Source organism: Dama dama, chromosome 9 (genome assembly GCF_033118175.1).
Source record: "Dama dama isolate Ldn47 chromosome 9, ASM3311817v1, whole genome shotgun sequence".
In the NCBI taxonomy this organism is placed as follows: domain Eukaryota; kingdom Metazoa; phylum Chordata; class Mammalia; order Artiodactyla; family Cervidae; genus Dama; species Dama dama.
In genome coordinates, this window is record NC_083689.1 from 99,568,265 (window position 1) to 99,586,616 (window position 18,352).

General features: G+C 39.1%; 1 pseudogene; it reads right to left on the bottom strand.

The window, feature by feature from the left end:
• Positions 1-14,562: 14,562 nt before the first annotated feature.
• LOC133061504 (proline-rich protein PRCC-like) lies at positions 14,563-16,205 on the bottom strand (annotated as a pseudogene).
• Between the last annotated feature and the right edge of the window lie 2,147 nt (positions 16,206-18,352).

Consider the following 18,352-nt stretch of genomic DNA (forward strand, 5'->3'; position numbering starts at 1 on the left):
TTCCTGCTGGAACTTACACGTCAGGTCCCCTATCTTTTCTTCAAGCTCATCTCTCAGCACAGCACCCCGCTGTCACCCTGAGCAGACACATGGAGCCCTGGCACTTGGTCCCCTCTACCTGAAAAACCTTCACCCAGATATATGCATGAATTGCCCCCTTAATTTCTTCAAGCATTTATCCAGATATGTGAACAGTGATCCATACAGAGTAGGAAATCATTAAACATTTGTTGACTGTCTGAATGACTGTCAAGCAGTTTCCCTGCCCTCCACTGACAGGATTAGTCACGGGCTTAAGTCACATTTTTAAACATATTCTAAGAATACGTTTATCAGTCTCTCCTATCCATTCCTCTCACTTGTCTCTTTTTCCTTAAGGAAACTGATTGTGGAGTGTAGTGGATAAGGTTAAAAAAAAAAAAAGAAGAAGTAAAATTCATTGTTAATGATAGAAATTCTCTCTAAGTTACTTAAAGATTAGAGTCCTAAGCAAGAGCCTCAGTCCTCCCTAGCGCATGGGCAGAGTTTTTAATGGTCACTTCCTTGCCTTCCGTATCATCTCGTTTCTAATCCTGGTTACTCACCCAGCTGTGTGAACAATCCTAGTATCAGAATCTGTTCTTTCATATTATGTTGATTAGTGCTTCCTGGGCTCTTTAAACCATAAAGACTGTAGCACGCCAGTAGCAGAGACAACACTATATAAAGACACAGTTCACATTAGAACAAGCATTTTATCATCGGTTGCATCATACATACGAGTCCTGATAGACTATCAGAAGTAAAAATATGAAAAATATCAAAGACTCAGAAAGTATGTGAAGTTCTTCTGTTATAAATGTACACAGAGTTTTTTAACCAAACATATTTTTCTGATTGATATTCTTTCTGGTATAAACTGCAATGCAAGGTAGTTATTAAAATGATTTGCCCCTTCCCCTCCTCAAAACCCCTTATTAGAAAATGTGAACTTTTTTTTCATTTTAGTTCACCGTTTCAGATGGCCCAAAAGTTCTATAAATAACCTGCAAAACCTCTATGAAGTGAATATTGGCTGCAAGTGAGACATATGATTTTGCAACTCAGAAAAACCAAAGGGCACATATTCATCAGTTCATTAATTTAACAATTATCTAATAAACCTCTACTACATGCCAGGTACTCTTACAGATGACAAAGTGCAATGATGACTAAGACATAGTCCATGCTACCATACTGCTTATTCAGCATTTTCCCAAGTGAAATAAAATATCAATTTTCATGACAACAGTCTTCAGAGAGATTTTTATATGCTCAATATTTTTACCCACAAATTAAATATTCTCTTGAAATTTATTGTTGCTTCTCTATTTTCTATATCCTACCTGAAATAAGTAAATGGATTATATCCTCTTTCAAAATATATATTTGATAAGATAAAAGGGCTGCTTTTGAATCCTATTCCTTTCTTTTTTTTCCAGAAGAAATATCTGCACTTATTTAAGGGATGTAGAGAAGTTAAATAAATATACACTATTTCTAAAAATAGATGCTCATTTTAGCAAAGGATAATTAAACTGGAATAAATATATTTTAAAAAGAATTTAAATGCAGTGATGGGTTATCTAAATTTTTAACATGTATTTATGCTTTTTCAATGAAATATGCTACTTATAAACTAGTAATACCTTAAACTTAAGTTTTATATTACATAGTAGTTACTGAGTAGAAATCTTATACAAAACATGTTTCTGCACATAAATATTGAAACTGCTGTATTTAATAACTAAAATATAACATCCATATTTTCTTAGTTACTATCGCTTTAATTTAGTATGGTGCTTAGTTGACTTTGCCAAAATTTACAATATAATATACTATGAATATCAGTAAATACGATTTGCTTTCTGAAGTCCACTATTATCCAAAGTGCAGACGTTTTTCTTTTTTCACCCCAAGCAGAGAGTTCCCATTTCTAACTGAATTCACTCCTGTGTCAGAGCTTGCTTTTCCACTAAAAGCAATTCCAACTTCCCCTAATGGCAGCATGGAAATAGCATAGGAACTTGAATAGATTGAATAGGAGAGTTACATGCAAACAGACACGAGTGTCGTCATGGCCAATCTGCCATACAAAAATAATATTTTCAAGAGATTTAAAATTGCATATCTTGTTTCAAAAATTCTTTCATCTCAGAGAAAATAACCGCATTTATTTCTCTTAAACTACTTTAAAACTTTTTCTTCAGAAATAGATTCTCCAAGTGTAAGTGATTCTAAATGCCAAAAATTTCAAACTTTCTATAGGTAAAAGTTATGATAAACTAAAAAATGAACTCAGCAGATTAAACAATAAGAAAAAATTAACTTTTGTTTTCCCTAAGAGGCTAGGTTAATGTTTAATTGAGACAATGCGTTTTCGTATTTCGGCCCTCCACATTTTTACCATAGGATGTTGATCTGGAATCTTCCCTGAATATTAGTCAAACCCATTTGGCTCCTTTTTGTCAATGTAGAAGTATTCCTAATTCTGAAATCTTCAGTGTTTTTAATATATGTGTTTCAAGTGAATCTAACTACAACTTTTTTTTTTGGAAGCTAGTTCAACAGTCAATATCCTGTGTGAAATTTTCTTATCATTCTTTCATTTTCATATGTATCATTAGCCCTGGTAGTTTCTGATAAAGACTGGAAAACTCTTATCACATATGTATTTGAGTCTTTGGAAAGTCACTGCACATAAAGGAACGAAACTAGCCACAACTAACAACCAAGACTACAGAACTGTCCCCACCATCGGCTTGCTCTTTAACTGTCAGTAACTTGTCTCGTCTGCCTTTTAATATATTTCTGGCATTTTGCTGTTCAGTTGCTCAGTTGTGTCTGACTCTTTGCGACCCCATGGACTGCAGAGCGCTGGGCTTCCCTGTCCTTCTCTATCTCCTGGAGTTTGCTCAAACTCACGTCCATTGAGTCAGTGATGCCATAGAAAGTCATACAGAAGGGTTCTGATGGTGGTTGTTTTTTTTTTAATTTTGAGAATTCATTAAAGAGTCGTTCTATTTTATATTTCCAGTGGATTGGGGCAGGTTTTGTTTCATTTCTTTGCACATTTTATTTACAGTTTAGACAATTAGCTAGTTTTTGTTGTTATTGTTCACTCACTAAGTCTTATCCAACTCCTTTCGACCCCATGGGCTGCAGCACACCAGCCTCTTCCGTGTATGTCCCAGAATTTGCTCAAATTCATGTCCTTTGAGTCAGTGATGCTATCTAACCATCTCATCCTCTGCCTCCCCTTCTCCTTTTCCCTTCTACCTTTCCCAGCATCAGGGACTATTTAGCTAATAATTAGCAATATTTGACATTCTCTTCAGTGTCATTCATTTTCATCAGTCTTTGAAATAAGTCTCGATAATTTTTTTCAGTTTCAAAGCTTCTTTGAAAGCTTTAGTAGTAGTATTTTTTGTGTGTGTGGTTTTATTTGGATTGATTTTTGGAGCTCACTTAATGTTTTTATGTTTTTTCAATTTCGTGCTGTCTATAGCCTTCCTATATTTTCCATTCCTAATTCTACCCTGCTTTATTACATATTGAACATAGCTCATATCCCATTGAATGCTGAATAGTGTCTGCTTGCAAATCTCACAGATTTAACAGAAAAGGTGTTTGGCTTACAGAAGATACACTGTGAAAATCAATGATATCATGAAATATTAAACATTTATAAGGCATATTGCCATCATGGGTATATAATTGGGGGAATGGTGCTCCTTTTATTGTGCATGAGTGCCTTTAGAAATCTGTAAAAGCTGGACTGAAATAACTGAAAGCTAAGGATCCTCAGAGCACCAGGCATCCATCCCCACCGATACTTGCAGGGACTCCATGGACACACACATCAGAGAATTACTCTTGACAGTTTGGACAGTGTGGACTTGCTCCAACTGGCGCTGGAGAGGCATCCCTAGGGGATCATGTGCAGGCCTCACGAGGGCCCACGTGCCCATCATCTGTCAGCGTCCTCTCTGATCTCTGTCTTGGGTTCATTTCATTCTGTCTTTGGGACTCAGACACCACATCACCCATGGCATCTGACAGAAACCACAGCAGCTTGAGAAAATAAAAATAAATTTTTATAGCTGAACTTTCAGATCATGCTTACGTTCTTTGAAAAGGCCGTCATTTCTGTTAGATGCCTCTTGAGTAATTCCCAGATGTGCTAGCTGGTATTCAAAAGGGAGCTGCCATTCAATGCTTGATAAACAACATGGGTAAGTGATATTTCATTTACTTTGAGTTGCTTTCCTTTACCAATCTGCTGTGGTAATGAACCCCTGTGACTTTATGGGCAACATTTCCTAAGGCATATCTCTTTTAGACAAAGGGTATTTATCTCATCACTATATGAAAGATAGTGACCCATAACTGATTCGACATAAAATTCCATTGTCGACTTTTCCCTAAGTATGTTTATGTTTTGTTTTATCTATAATGTTGGCTCATGGAGGATCCTTTGCCTCCTGTTTCATATTGCAATGGGCGTGAGTATAACAGGATTTTCAATCTAAGAGTGGGATGTATAGAAACACAGAAATCTTAATTTTGAGTTCTTTCCTCAACACTGTGTCATACTTTATTGCACAGTGCTATCTATAAAATAGCACAAATGTTTTTCTTAATATATTTTTCTTTTATAAAGAATGTTTCTGAGACATTTCTCCCCTTCTATTCTCTTCTCTATGACACATTGTAAGTTTTCTTGCTTGGTTGCTATTGTACATAGATTGCCATGGTTTTCTCAGGGTACGATTTACAGCTAGTGAGTCTTATCCTATCAGGTTATTGAAGTCTTAGTCACTTATTAGCATTGATTTCTGGAAATGACTATGCAGCATCTTAATTCTCTGTTTGACATCTTATTTTTCTATAACCTACCAAAATTTTACTTTATTGTAACATTTGGAAGTAGGTCTATATCTAGCAGAAGGTTTATTTCATCGTCCCTAAATGCCCTGCTGCTTTTATGAACCCAAGTGGTATTATTTCAGTGAACCACGAGAATCAGCTTCATCAACCAACAAGTCTGGGCACCACGTGGGCCACAGGTTAAGTGTAAATGTGTTTCCTTGCCTTAATCATTCTTAGAGTCTATTGAAGGTGAAAAGGCATGAATAAAAGGAATTAAAAAATGAATCAGCAGAGGACAGAACGTTTAATAAGTTGATTAGAGAAAGATGGGAACAAATGCCAGAATTTATAGAGACAGATACCTATGCAGAGAAGTTGGAAGTAAGAAGAGAGGTGGAATGCCAAGACTGAAGACAGATACAACTGAATCTTAAAGGATGGGTCAGTTTATATTTGAGATGCTAGAACACGAGGAGTTTGATTGATCTTTAGGGTAGAAGCTATGAAAGATGTGAAAAAAGGCATAGAAGTCAGAAAGCAAATAAAATTTGTGAAAAAAAAATATACCATTTTGCTCAATAGTGATGGTTTGTGAATATAACAGGAGGTAAAACCAGATGAAAAGTTTGTATTCTGAAGCTGAGAGTATTTTATACCAGGTTAAGTAGCCTATGACAAAATATTATTTAGGAAAAGAAGTAGTAGGTAGGATGCAAGTGAATTCTAATAACCAAGTAAGAAGCAAGAAGAAAAGAGATTCCATCATTTTAACATTCCAAGGGGTACACAGGGGCCCACCCCAGTGTGAGCAATAAGAATATAAAAAGAGGAATGGCTGAGAGAGAAGTTACATAAAACCTAAAGATCAGATAATTAATGTAAGCATGAAATGGGTTTTGTTGGGGAAATTATGGATTCAGTTCTCACAATGCCAAATTTGAGATGGAAATGAAATGTCTCAGAATATCTCCTGTATCTAATTATTTTAGATACAGGATCAGAATCCAAGGAGACTAAAGGCCAGGGACAAAGATTTTAGAGTTGACCTTTGTACTTTGCATGCAATGTTGAGAGCAAAGCTCTCTTAGTAATTACCAGTGAAGTCCCTGCAGTGTTAAATCCTTTCATGAATGTTTGTATTGAGGAAAATTGATTTTCTCTGGCCAAAAGCGGGATTCCAAAACCTCTCCCTGATTCCAGCTGCTGGGGGAAGTACATGCTGTAGTTCACAAATTCATAACCATCACTGCAAGATCTGCTGACATGGGAATAGCAGCAGGGTTTTATGAATTTCCATTTGAAAGGACACACTCCTATATGACAAGGATTTGTTACTTTTTTGGAGCACTTTTCTCAATATTGCATATGAGTTATATACTTTATGTGTTCTTCCATTGATTATTGAAAGGTTACTTCCGTAAGTAACTCATTATTTACACATGAAACATGATCAAGATAAATCTTTCAATCTCTCATTTCATTACTTGATAAATATCCCATTATTATGTACTTACTCAGTCCTTAGAACAGAAGCAGGTATACTATTTACTTATATAAAAACACTTTTAAAATAATAAAGAGGAATAGACCTGTAATGAAATATATTGCATTTAGATTTAAAATTTATAAACTCTAAAGTGCTCAAGGGAACTATGCTTATTTTATATTCCTTTGTCTTAAAATTATAATATGCATTAAGATTATTAACATTAAATGCCAGTGATACTGGATATATTTCAGAGCTGTACAAAAACATTATGTTGCACAAGCAGTTGAAATTAGATCAAAACTGTGTAATAGCCTATTGCAGACCAGGGAGGCCCTTCTTAGTCTATCGTCATCTTCAAAGTTGACAGTCTCACTTCTTGAGGTCTTGAGGATCCTAGGGTGAGTGGACTCAGCCAGACGATTAGAGTAATGGATGAGGTATAAATGCAAACCTTTTTCTCTTCCTGACAGAGAGAAATAGAGTCTATTTTTCTCTCCCTTTGAAACTGATCTGGCCTTGTCACCTGATTTGGCCAATAAAGTGTGGAGAGGTGACCTTGTATACCTTCTGAAGCTGCCCCTCAAAAGATAGGCTGCTCTGCCTTTATCCCCTGACATGTTCTGTCTTAGACACCAGCCAACATGGAACATGTCAAACTACTTTGACACTACCACGCTGCGAAGGTCATTCATCTGATGACCCTCCACAAGTCACTAAGCATGCTCACTCTGAAGTGAGGAGAATAGTATCTTCTCTTCCTATTTGATATCCTGAAGGTTAACTAGTGAACATGCATGTAAGTGTGTGTGTGTGTGTGTGTATCTTTAGTATATTTATGTGTATGTCAGGCGAGCGTATGCTCCTCGGTTCTTGTCTTGTCACACCAAAGATTTGGAGTGATGGACATTAAAGCCCCCTCGGCGTGTCACAGCTCTCGGGTCTTGGAGAGACCTTGTTATAGCTCTCAGGTCTTGAACAGACCATGTTATAGCTCTTACACAAATCAGTGTTACAGCTCTATTTTATTTAAAAGATAGCAGGAAAATCCATCTTTGAGTCATGAGGGCACGTTGATCCAAAGACGCGAAGAGAAGAGCTCCCCAGCACGCGGGAGAGAGAGAGAGAAAGGGCCCTTGGGCTCCTCTTTTTATATGCACCCCCCCCACCCCCCGGGCCTGCCCTGTGGAAACTGGGTTAGCCTGGAGTGTTGTTTGTTCTACCTGAGGTCCTCACCCTGGTCCTTGGACCTTCCTTTGACCTTCCTCTCTTCTATTTCCGCGGGCTTTTCTCTTCCTTGCCTTTTAGCCACTGCTATTTTGGACTCCTTTTATCTATTCTAACTACCTAACAAGTATATGTGTAAAAGTAAAACTTACTTGGTTAACATAGTATGATTCTTTAGCATATAGAAAATGGTACTTCATTTACTTTTACCAAAACTTTTCATTTTGGAAATAGAAACTAAGTGAATGGATGACAATAAAAATGCCACAAGGGGAAAATTTACATATGTCACCAAAAGTGATGACTGTATGTTTTATAGTTTGTGAGTGTGTGTGTGTGTGTGTGTGTGTGTGTGTACCTCATGTGTTGTGTAAATATCTGTATAAATCCTTTATAGCAAAGATTTAAAAAAAAAATTCTGAAACAAACCAATAGCCCTTAAGATTCTGTCTGAAAACTCTATTTCTTCTTCTATTTTAGTTATTGTTGTTCAGTTGCTTTGTTGTAGTTGTGTCCAACACTTTGCGGCCCCCATAGACTGCAGCGCACCAGGCTGCCTTGTCCTTCACTGTCTTCTGGAGTTTGGTCAACCTCATGTCCATTGAGTAGGTGATGCCATCCAACTATATCATCCTCTGTCATCCCCTTCTCCTCTCCTCAATCTTTCCCAGCATCAGGGTCATTTCCAATGAGCTGACTCTTTGCATCAGGAGGCCAAAGTATTGGAGCTTCAGCATCAGTCCTTCCAATGAATATTCAGGGTTGATTTCCTTTGGGATTGACTGGTTTAACCTCCTTGTTGTCCAAGGGCCTCTCAAGAGTCTTCTCCAGCATCAGTTCTTTGGCACTCAGCCTTCTTTATAGTCCAACTCTCACATCCATACATGACTACTGGAAAAACCACAGCTTTGACTAAACAGACCTTTGTCGGTAATGTCATGTCTCTGCTTTTTAATATGCCATCCAGGTTTGTCCTAGCTTTACTTCCAGGGAGCAAGTGCCTTAATTTCATGGCTGTAGTCACCATCTGCAGAGATTTGGGAGCCCAAGAAAATTAAGTCTCTCACTGTTTCCATTGTTTCCCCTTCTATTTACCATGAAGTGATAGGACTGGATGCCATGATGTTAGTTTTTTGAATGTTTAGTCTTAAGCCAGTTTTTTCACTCTCTTCTATCACGCTCATCAAGAGTTCTTACTTCCTCTTTGCTTTCTGCCATTAGGGTGGTGTCATCTGCATATCTGAGGTTGTTGCTATTTCTGCCAGCAGTATTGAGTCCAGCTTGTGATTCATCCAGCCTGGCATTTCACATGATGTATCTGCATAGAATTTAAATAAGCAGGGTGACAATATACAGCCTTGGTATGCTCCTTTCCCGATTTTGAGTTTTCTGTTTGATTCCCTGTATTTCTTTTCTCTGTATTTTAAATACCCGGGTCAGTACAACTTTATTATACCAATGGATAGGCCATTCTATCCTTATACATGTCACTTCAGTTTTATACATGTATATCATTCTTTGTCAGGAATCCCCTTTCTCATTTTTTAGGTTGCCAGCTTAAAGATGAATGGTTATATTTTTAAAACTGGAAACAGTCTAATGGTATAATTGAAGGGTAAATGAAAATGATCAGCTAGTACCTGCCATTTATTACCTCAGAGCTAAGTTCTACTGACCCGTTTTTACATAAGTGAGTCTACCCAGGGGTCTTCCACTTCTCCAACGCTGGGCTTAGGCCCTTGTTTGTGAGTGCCACACAATGCTGACTTGGGTGTTACTGCAGCTTTGTCTGTCTGCTCAGGGGAGCAGGGGTGTGGTCATGGGAAGGCAGCCTAGAAGGATACAGGATGGTTTTCAACTGGGAAGTTTTTCTCACTCTATTCCCTCAGTTGTATATTGACTTGTATCATTCCTTTTCTGAATGCTTTCCATTATAAAATTTGAAACACTCTACTATGAAAGAGCAGATCAGGACAAATGGGGCATTTTCCTGGGTGACTCAGTGGTTTGGGCACGGATCAGCTGCTAATGGCTTGGCCACCAGGGCTGAGTAGAACCACATCTTCTTGGTGAGCATCACTGTTGGTCATTTTGTTCCCCCCTCTGTTGGTCTTCCAGGCAATTTTCACAGTTAGGGAGACGTGGCATTACCTGAATTGAAAAACTATCCAGATAAAGAATGAAAACTTAGGGGGAAAATATTTGCCTTTTGGATAGGATCCTAAAACGTTCTGACTTAAAAATTCACCTTTTTAAGTTTCCATGTATATGCCATGTTGACCTTGAGAACACATAGGTTTCAGGTATTTTAGAGGGCGAGGCTATGTAGCCTACGATGACAGAATTTTGCACAACCAGATTTGCCGAGTGACTAAGACTATGCTGGCATACGTGACATTGCTTTTATAGCAATATTACGGCTGCCCCTTGCACAAGGCAAGTTTGAATGACATGGTTGGATTACAGATGAGTTTTTTTTTCTTTTTTCAACAGAAAATATTACAGTACTACACAGTCCCAGATTGGTTGAATTTGAGGATTAGAAACAGTGAATATAGAGGAACTCCAACTGTATATATGGCCCTTAACTGTGGATTTTTGACTTTGCAGAGGGTCAGCGCCCCCAAACGGCATGTTGCTCAAGGGTCAACTATATTTGTAAATGACAGAGACTTCCTTGAGTTTAAGAAAAACGAAGACTTTATTCTGAGGATTCAAGGACACAAAAGTAGAAACACAGCCAGAACTTAAACAGCAGCTAGACTAGGAAATAGAAATATACTAAGAACTTAAGATAGTCTCATTTATAGTTTTCAGTGTTTCTCTTCTTTCTTCTTCTTTTGTAATCTTTGGTTTGTTTTCCATCAGCAAATTTGCCCAAGTACAGAGGCAAATTGTACTTCAGTGCCCAAGTATTTAAATCCCCTCCCCCATTTTCTGCATATATTAAGAGATAATCTCTTACAAACCACTCACCTAATACAAATATCAAATCCTGGGAAGTAGATTCTGCTTGTCTTGTGTTAGCTCACCATTTCTTGTGTAGGTATTTGTGTCTGTGGGCATGGGGCTCATTGTACGGACAACCCCACTGTAAGTTCAACTCTGAATTGGAGGGGAGAGGCATGGATTTGATAGAACAAAAATGTCATTATTGGCTTGGGCTGGGCAGTCAACCTAAAGGTGTCTCCTCCTAGTCACCATCGGTAGAGACCTAGAAAATTATCTTGATTTGTCCTGTATCAGGATCTGCTTTTGACTATCATTTTCCTAATAATTTTTTCTGATGTGTCTTCCTTTATCATTAAGGTTTCATTCAGAGAGAAGTGACCTATTTGATTTCTAGCTGAGAAAACATGTAATTAAATAATACCCTTGGGCTCATTCTATTTCCTGCCTTATCATGAAATAAGAAAGAAAGGTCTCCTGAAGGAGAATTAAAGAAAGTGCTGATACATAGCAAATGCTAGTTTAGTTTTGCCTACAAGGACAATTCTCTTTCTCAAAATAAGTAAATATACTGTATTAGAAAACTTTGTGTTTGGGGAAGGGGGACGAGGAACTACTTAAGCATTATAAATACTATAAAGTAGAATTTTTTCATTGTGTATTCCAAGACAAAAAGTAGAATTATTAGATTATCTTCTGTTGTCCTTGCATCATTATCATCAGCAGCAGCTGCATGTGTGACTTCAATAAAAGTAAAGCTTATAAACTAAATATGTGCTAAATTCTTGGATTTAGCAAAGAAATGAAGACTTTTAAAAAGACATTTATTTTCAACTTTTAACAAGGATATACTAGCCTTAACACAGAAAACATGTAAAATAACAAAATAAGAGTAAAAGCTTTAAATATAAGGTGAAAATTCTAAGTTCTTACTATATACCAAATGCAAACTATATTTTAATTTTTAAATTTCATTTCTTCTCATATTGCCTTACCTTTTATATATACTTTAAGGAGATCTAAAACATTAAAGAGAATATCTGCAGAGAAATAAAGAGGCGATTTGTTTATCATTAAAAAGAAAATAAAGCCACCATAAAACTGAAAGCCACTTTAAGAAAAGACCTAGCAGCATCTTACAAGTAAGCATTACAATTTCTATTTGTTCAAAGTATCAGATACATAAATATCATAAAGATAAACTGATTCAATTAGTTTTATTTATAAGTACATATAAGTACATGCAAGGCAGTGAAAAAAAATTTTTTAAATATAAGCAAGCAGAAATACCCCAAAGAAACCCAGAGTATGTAGTTCAAAACATCTGGAAAGTGAAACTATTAAGGTTAAAATTGAGGATAACCCCAACTGTAATGATCATGTTATCAAAAGGGCAGGTGGGTAGTGAATTTTAGAAAATTATTCAATGTATGTATTTGATAATTTTCAAATTACCTACCTCAGTGAAGTCAATGAAATCAATAACTTCCAACTGAAAATATAAAATCTCTTTTAAAAAATCTTTTATAAAGCAATGGCAGCTTGCAATTTAGTTTTTATTAGGATATTACCATAACTACCTTGTATATCACAAAATTAATAATGAATAAGATAGACAATACATCAGTTTGTTATATATACTGCACACTTAATACTTAAAAATCAAGTGATAGATCCTGCAGTGTAATCAAAAAGATGTAAAAAAATATGAAATACTATAAAATAGTAAAATAGTAAATGTATGCAGTACACAAGATTAGAAAAGACTAGTACAAGTGTACTTAACCAAAAGTTCTGGTGCAAAGCACAGACTGATATGCTAATAAAGAAGAAGCACTTGGGCGTTTGAAAGCTGTGTGCTTGTTTTTGGCTTTCTCCAGCTGGTCCGAGATTGGAAGTGGGGGCAAAAATTAGAGAAGCTGTCAGTTACTGATTTAGTACTAAGTGTTTTGTGCCTATTGCTATGCTGCTTGTGGTTGAGCTTCCTGGATTGGTTTCTCCAGGCTGTGGGTCAGTTCTAATTTTGTATATGGTCTGGGTATTATATCTTTGTATATTCAGTCTCTTGTTACTTAGGCAAGACAAATTTATCTGTCTCTATGTATCTATATCTATAAATATCCAAAGTAACATCACAGATTGGATTGTTTAGGTGGCTGAACTTTCAGAAATGTACATCTGGTTTATGGGGAGGGAAATCCCATCCCCAAAATTAATCTTAAAAACACATTTAGTTCAATTCAGGTCACTAGCATGTATAAGAGTGAAAAAAATATAGAGAGGAAATTGATAGAATTGTGAAATGGTTTGCATTCATTTGAGGAAAGAAGAGAGATGAGTCAATAAGAGAATGGAAATTTACTTAGACAATGCTAGGCTAAGATACAAGGAAGAGTTTAACATGCCATGTACCCTTGCCTTTGTCCTTACTTTATGATGATGAGCGAATAAAGTAATCAGAATATATAGTCAGAATCACTTTTCATCTCTCTAACTCTGTGAAAGCTTTATAGAAAATTTTGAGAAACTGTGTGGATAAAGCCAATTTGGCCTTAATAAATAATTTAATTGAATCAAATGAAATTAATTTTAGTTGAGAGTATAATTACTTCAAGCGTTATGTCTGTGAGATTTTCTGCATTTTGAGAATCTGTTCTTTTCCCCACAAATTCTGGTCACGTTAATGTAGTTATGGTTGCACATATGCGTTGTCGTTCCTCTTTTATTTATTGGCATTTGGGTTTCAGTACAGGTAGGGAGAGCTGAATAGAGATCCCTTCCTTGTGGGTCTCAGTTCTTGGTCAGGACCCAAAGAAGAATTTGAGGTCTTCCCTGTGGCAAAAACGAGTTCACTGAAGAAATAACAGAAAGAAGCCCTCCATCAAGGGAGAGGTGTGCCAAGACAAGAAAGGCATAGGCACTGGAATGATGAGGTATGGAGTTTTCAAGACAAGGCATTTAGATATTCATCTAGGTGGGAGTAGACTGACAGTTTTGATTTGACATTTGCAAGTTACATAACAACGATTATGTTATGGAGCAATTATGCTCTATTGAGCCTGTCTTTCCCATAATTCAGTCTGTTGTAATCAGATGTATGTTTGTGTGTATAGAATAAATTTATGAACTCTTAATAGGGTCCTAGCTGTCTAACGTCACTTAAGGACACAGCTGTCCATCAAGGGGGCCTGTGCGCAAAGAGGACCTCCCTATGGTTAGTCTGTGGCCACGATGCACCTTGGGTTCATGGGCCACAGTTGGAAAAGTCTCTGTGGTTATTTTGTAGCATATCTGTGAGCTCTCTTGGGCCTCACTGGAGCAGGTCTGGGCTAGGTTTAGCATCAGCTTGAGTCTTTTTCAACTAGGCCACCCCTTATTGCTCATGCCTAACTTCCTACCTAACAATAATAGTAGAACATAGTCAGATTTACTGTCAAATGCTTTGTAAATCTATATAGCATTAAGTAGTCCTCAAATAATTCAATATGAATTATTCTACAAGAGTTAAGTACTACCTATCAAGTACCTACTATCATGACATGTTAAGACCTGATTCCTATCCTTATTACAGAAAAGTAGACATGTGCATACATAACTCACATAAAGTATTAAAAGTATGTGATGTCACAGAGGTACTGTAAAGTTGTATGATTCTTTACAGTAGATAGCATGTGGTTTCACTCGAAGTATTAATAAAAAAGTTCATGGATCAAAGATGGCTTTATGGAGGGAGAAACTTTGAACTGGAGGTTGAAGGATAGAATAAACTTACATCTGGGAAATAGAAGAATGAGCTGTGGAGAATTTTTTTTTTTTTTCTGTTGGACTGAATATTTTATTTCAACAGACATCCCTGGTTTAAAAAAACAAACAAACAAAAAAGATGGAGGGAGGGGTTCAACATATCATCACACCCAACAGGGAGCAAAACTCCCATCCAAGAACTCAGAGGCCCTTCTGAGGCATCACTTGAGTCTTTGCTAGCTCCAAGACAGAAAGGAGCTGAATTTTCTAACTTTTGTTAAGAAAAATCTATCAAATATGTTCATTCTCGCAGAGGTGAGGGCTGGGTCCTCAGGGAAAGAGATCCTGGGCTTGGATCAGCTGGGGTCCCAGAGATGAAGCTGGGGGCCAAGCCAGCTGGGCTGCTGGAGATCCAGGGGCAGTCAGGTCCAGAGCCCTAGAATCCGTATTTGGCTTGGGTCTGCCGGCGGCTCAGCTTGTTCTCCGACCAGGTGTTCTTCAGTTCCAGCTCCCGCTCCTTACCCTGATGAATCAGATACGTAATCTGGTGTTTCCGCCGCTGAGGGCCTGTTGGCTGCTCACCTTTCTTTTTGCTGAATGACTTCATGGTTTTCTCTTCTGTCAATGACTTGGTCATCCACTGCTGGGCCCCACTGAGTTGGTCGTCACCTTTAATCTCCACAAAGTTGATCTCCTCCCTCCCTCGGTTCCTTTTGCCCTGCAGCCGCTTAAATGCTTCGGCATCGATGAAGGACGCATCTGGGGCAATTTCCTTGGGTGGGGGGGGTGGGGGGTGGACCAGAGCCGGGTCCTGTGCGGGATAGTAGCCACCACTGTAATAATCCTGATAGTAAGCACCAGCAGCATTGGCATCGCCATATGTGGAAAACTGACTGTAGCCGTAGTCATCCCCAGGCTTAGGCATCCAAGGGGCCCCACTTGAGCCTGCTGCCATCTTGAATGCCAAGGGGGCATTGGCTGCCTCGTCCCGGAAGGCCGGCTCTGGTTCTGCGCCTGGAGGCAGCTCTTCTGGGACAGTGGGGACGGGGGAAGGGTATGGCTCGGCTTCAGGCGGCTCGGCCTTCTCAGGGAGGGAGAAAGAGTTCTCAGGGGCTACTGCCTCATCACTGTCGTCCTCCTCCTGCGTGATCTGCCCCGTCACCTGCAGGGCAGCACTCTGGGCGGCAGTCTTGATAGCTGTGGTTGTGGCGCCCACAGCAGGGGCAAGAGAAGCCTTGGGCTTAGAAGCCTGCCTGGAGGGCTTAGTGTCAGAGGAGCCATGCGAGGGTTTCCGGGAGGAGGCATGGGGCAGGCATGGGAGAAGGCAACCTGTTCGTCTCTCTCACAGTCAGGTTTTTAGGTTGGGGAAGCAAGGCGGACACACCAGTCCCCTCACTGGATCCCTGAAGGGCAGTTTTCTTCTTTGTGGGTTCATCTTCCTCAGAATCTGAATCCCCCGTATGCAACTCTGGCGCCGCAATCTCCACCGGCTCTGTCGTCTTCTCTGGCTTTGGAAGCCCCGGGAGGGGGCGGCCGGCACTGCCGATAGTTGGGGGCAGACTGAGGCCAGGGCCTCGGGGCGAGGGCAGCCCCAATCCGGGCGCCTCCCCAACTCCCGCCGCTTCAGCCGGGCACACGCCTGGAGGTGAGGGGAAGCCTCCCAGGCTGGAGCCGGGGGTCGCCGGTGGGTGGGGGCAGCAACAGCGGCGGGGGGAAGGCTGGAGCCAGCATCTGGGGTGGGGGGCGGAGGCAGCAAGGCCGGACCCTCGGGTGCGGGAAGAGAAGGGAACAAGCCCCCTAAAGTGGGCCCGGGTGTAGGGCCCGCCGCCGCCTCCTCCTTCTCCTCCGGCTCCGGCTCAGCCGCAGCCGGCTCACTTTCATCGCTGCTGGCGTAAGCAACCGGCGACATGGCGCCGCCCGCCTTTGGGGCGCCCTTGCCGGCAGACAAGACCTACTTGAGACCGGGGATGTCCCGAGGCCTAGTGTGCCCCCCCACTCCCACTCCGTGGGGAGGGGAACCAAAAAGGCGGCCTTCTCTGTACTCTAGGGCTAGCCCCGGCAGAAGCCCATGCCCATAGTTGATATCCACCGAATAAGGCTTCCCTCTAAACTTAAGCTCCTAGTCCCGGGCAACTACACACAGCTAATGTGATTTTTTTTTTTTTTTAAATAAGGGAAAGCATGTGATCAAAACAAAGAAGTTAGAAACTTGTTTGGCAGGAATTTAGAGTTTTCTGGAGTACAGGGATAATATTTCTGGAAAGATAAGAGAAGATTGAAACATGGGTGCCCTAACGAAGACTACTGATGGCCTCTAAACTATTGAATTGACCTGAGTTTTACGAAACTTTCCTGTGTTTAAACAGACTTACATGACACCCATCTCTACATGTCTAAAGTCTGACTTGCAGGATGATAAAGTAGGTGCACAGAAAACCATGCGATGAGCAGGCTAACACACGTTCTAAGAAGCACACACTTCACTGATTAAATTCATGCTTTTATTGTCACAACACTTTTGGAGATTAATACTTCCCTACTTTAGATTTAACTTCCCATTAACAAATTCTGTTCTCTACCGTGTAATTGTATAACTCTGATTGATTTAACAGTGCTTTAAAAGTTAGCATTGTTTCATAGCAGAGCTGGCAAAAATACAAAAGGTTTTGTATCCTTGATGACCAGAAACTGTGTGCTGTCTCATTCCTAAAAGACAAACAGTGGGAAGTACTTCCAGCTGTCATGAAATAATTGTGTTTTTGGAGGTACTGTTGTCAAGGTGAGGTTGTCTAGAATTATTTTGCTAAGTTCTCATTTTGAGTGAGTCGCTTTAATAACCATCATTATGGAAGCAAAATATAATTACAAATAATGATTGTTTTAGAAGTACAAATTGAGCAGAATCAGCTAATGGCCAGTTTCTATTCAACTTGCAGTTTGTATTTCTCATTTTATGACAAAATATTACTGGAAAGAGAATGAAAAGCAAACACTGCATTTCTACAATCTTATATTTTAAGTCAAAAGTAAAAATTGTAGACCGCCTGAATGAGATTTTTAACTAATAGCTGTCCAGAAGCAAAGATGTACATTAAGAGAATTATCACATTAAGTATGGAGTGTATGACAAAGGACAAGAATTTTTGAAACGTTGACATATACGACTGTCTGGATTATACTTGCTTAACATTTCATGTTACAACTAAAAATTATTGATGAAAATAACATTAAGATTTTTACTAACTAGTACTAGTTTCTTGTCTTTCATTAGCTCCAAATGACTCAACCTCCCTTCATCACCCCCTGTCCTTCTGTCTTTAATATTTTAAAGACATCATGCCAAGTCTCCATACTTCATATGTTATGGCTGACTTTTCTGGAACATATCTAATCTTTGTTTATCTTGCAGGAGAGCTTTATTCACCACTGGCCCGGTGTCAGTGTAGACAGAGTGCAGCTGAAGGTGTGAACAGTTCTAGTGTAATATCAGGGGTCTCAGGAGAAGCCCTTGACAGTAGGCCTGTGGACAGGGTCACCCCACCTCAGGCGTTCCTCTTCCTCTATGTCTATCTCTGGTTCAGCCTTCTAACCCCCACTGTTCATTCTCCTGGTAACACCTGCTCTGAGAGCTTCTGAGATGAAAATGAGCTTATTTGATAAATGTTCATTTTCTCCTAACTTAAGAATATAAGGAAGCTTCCTGGGCTCATACCCAAGAAAGTATTCTCCTTTTGTTTTTGAATCATCCCTGACAAACTATACTTTTCAACTCAATTAGCCCCGTATTGCAATTCATTTTTTTTTTCTTTAGAGAGAACTAATGTTCACAACATGTTTTTCGAATCAGTATGTTTTAATTTTATTGCAGTAAAATATACATGATATAAGATTGAGCTTTCAATCTGTTTTAAGCATAGCAATCTATTTTTAAGGAATATCTGTGATGGGAGCTTAGGAAGGTGAATCATTTTAAAATCCCACAGTGAGCAGGTTTCAAAGGAAGAATCTGCAGCAATTAAGTGGCTCAGTTTTTCAGCATTTCCCCCCCCACCCTTT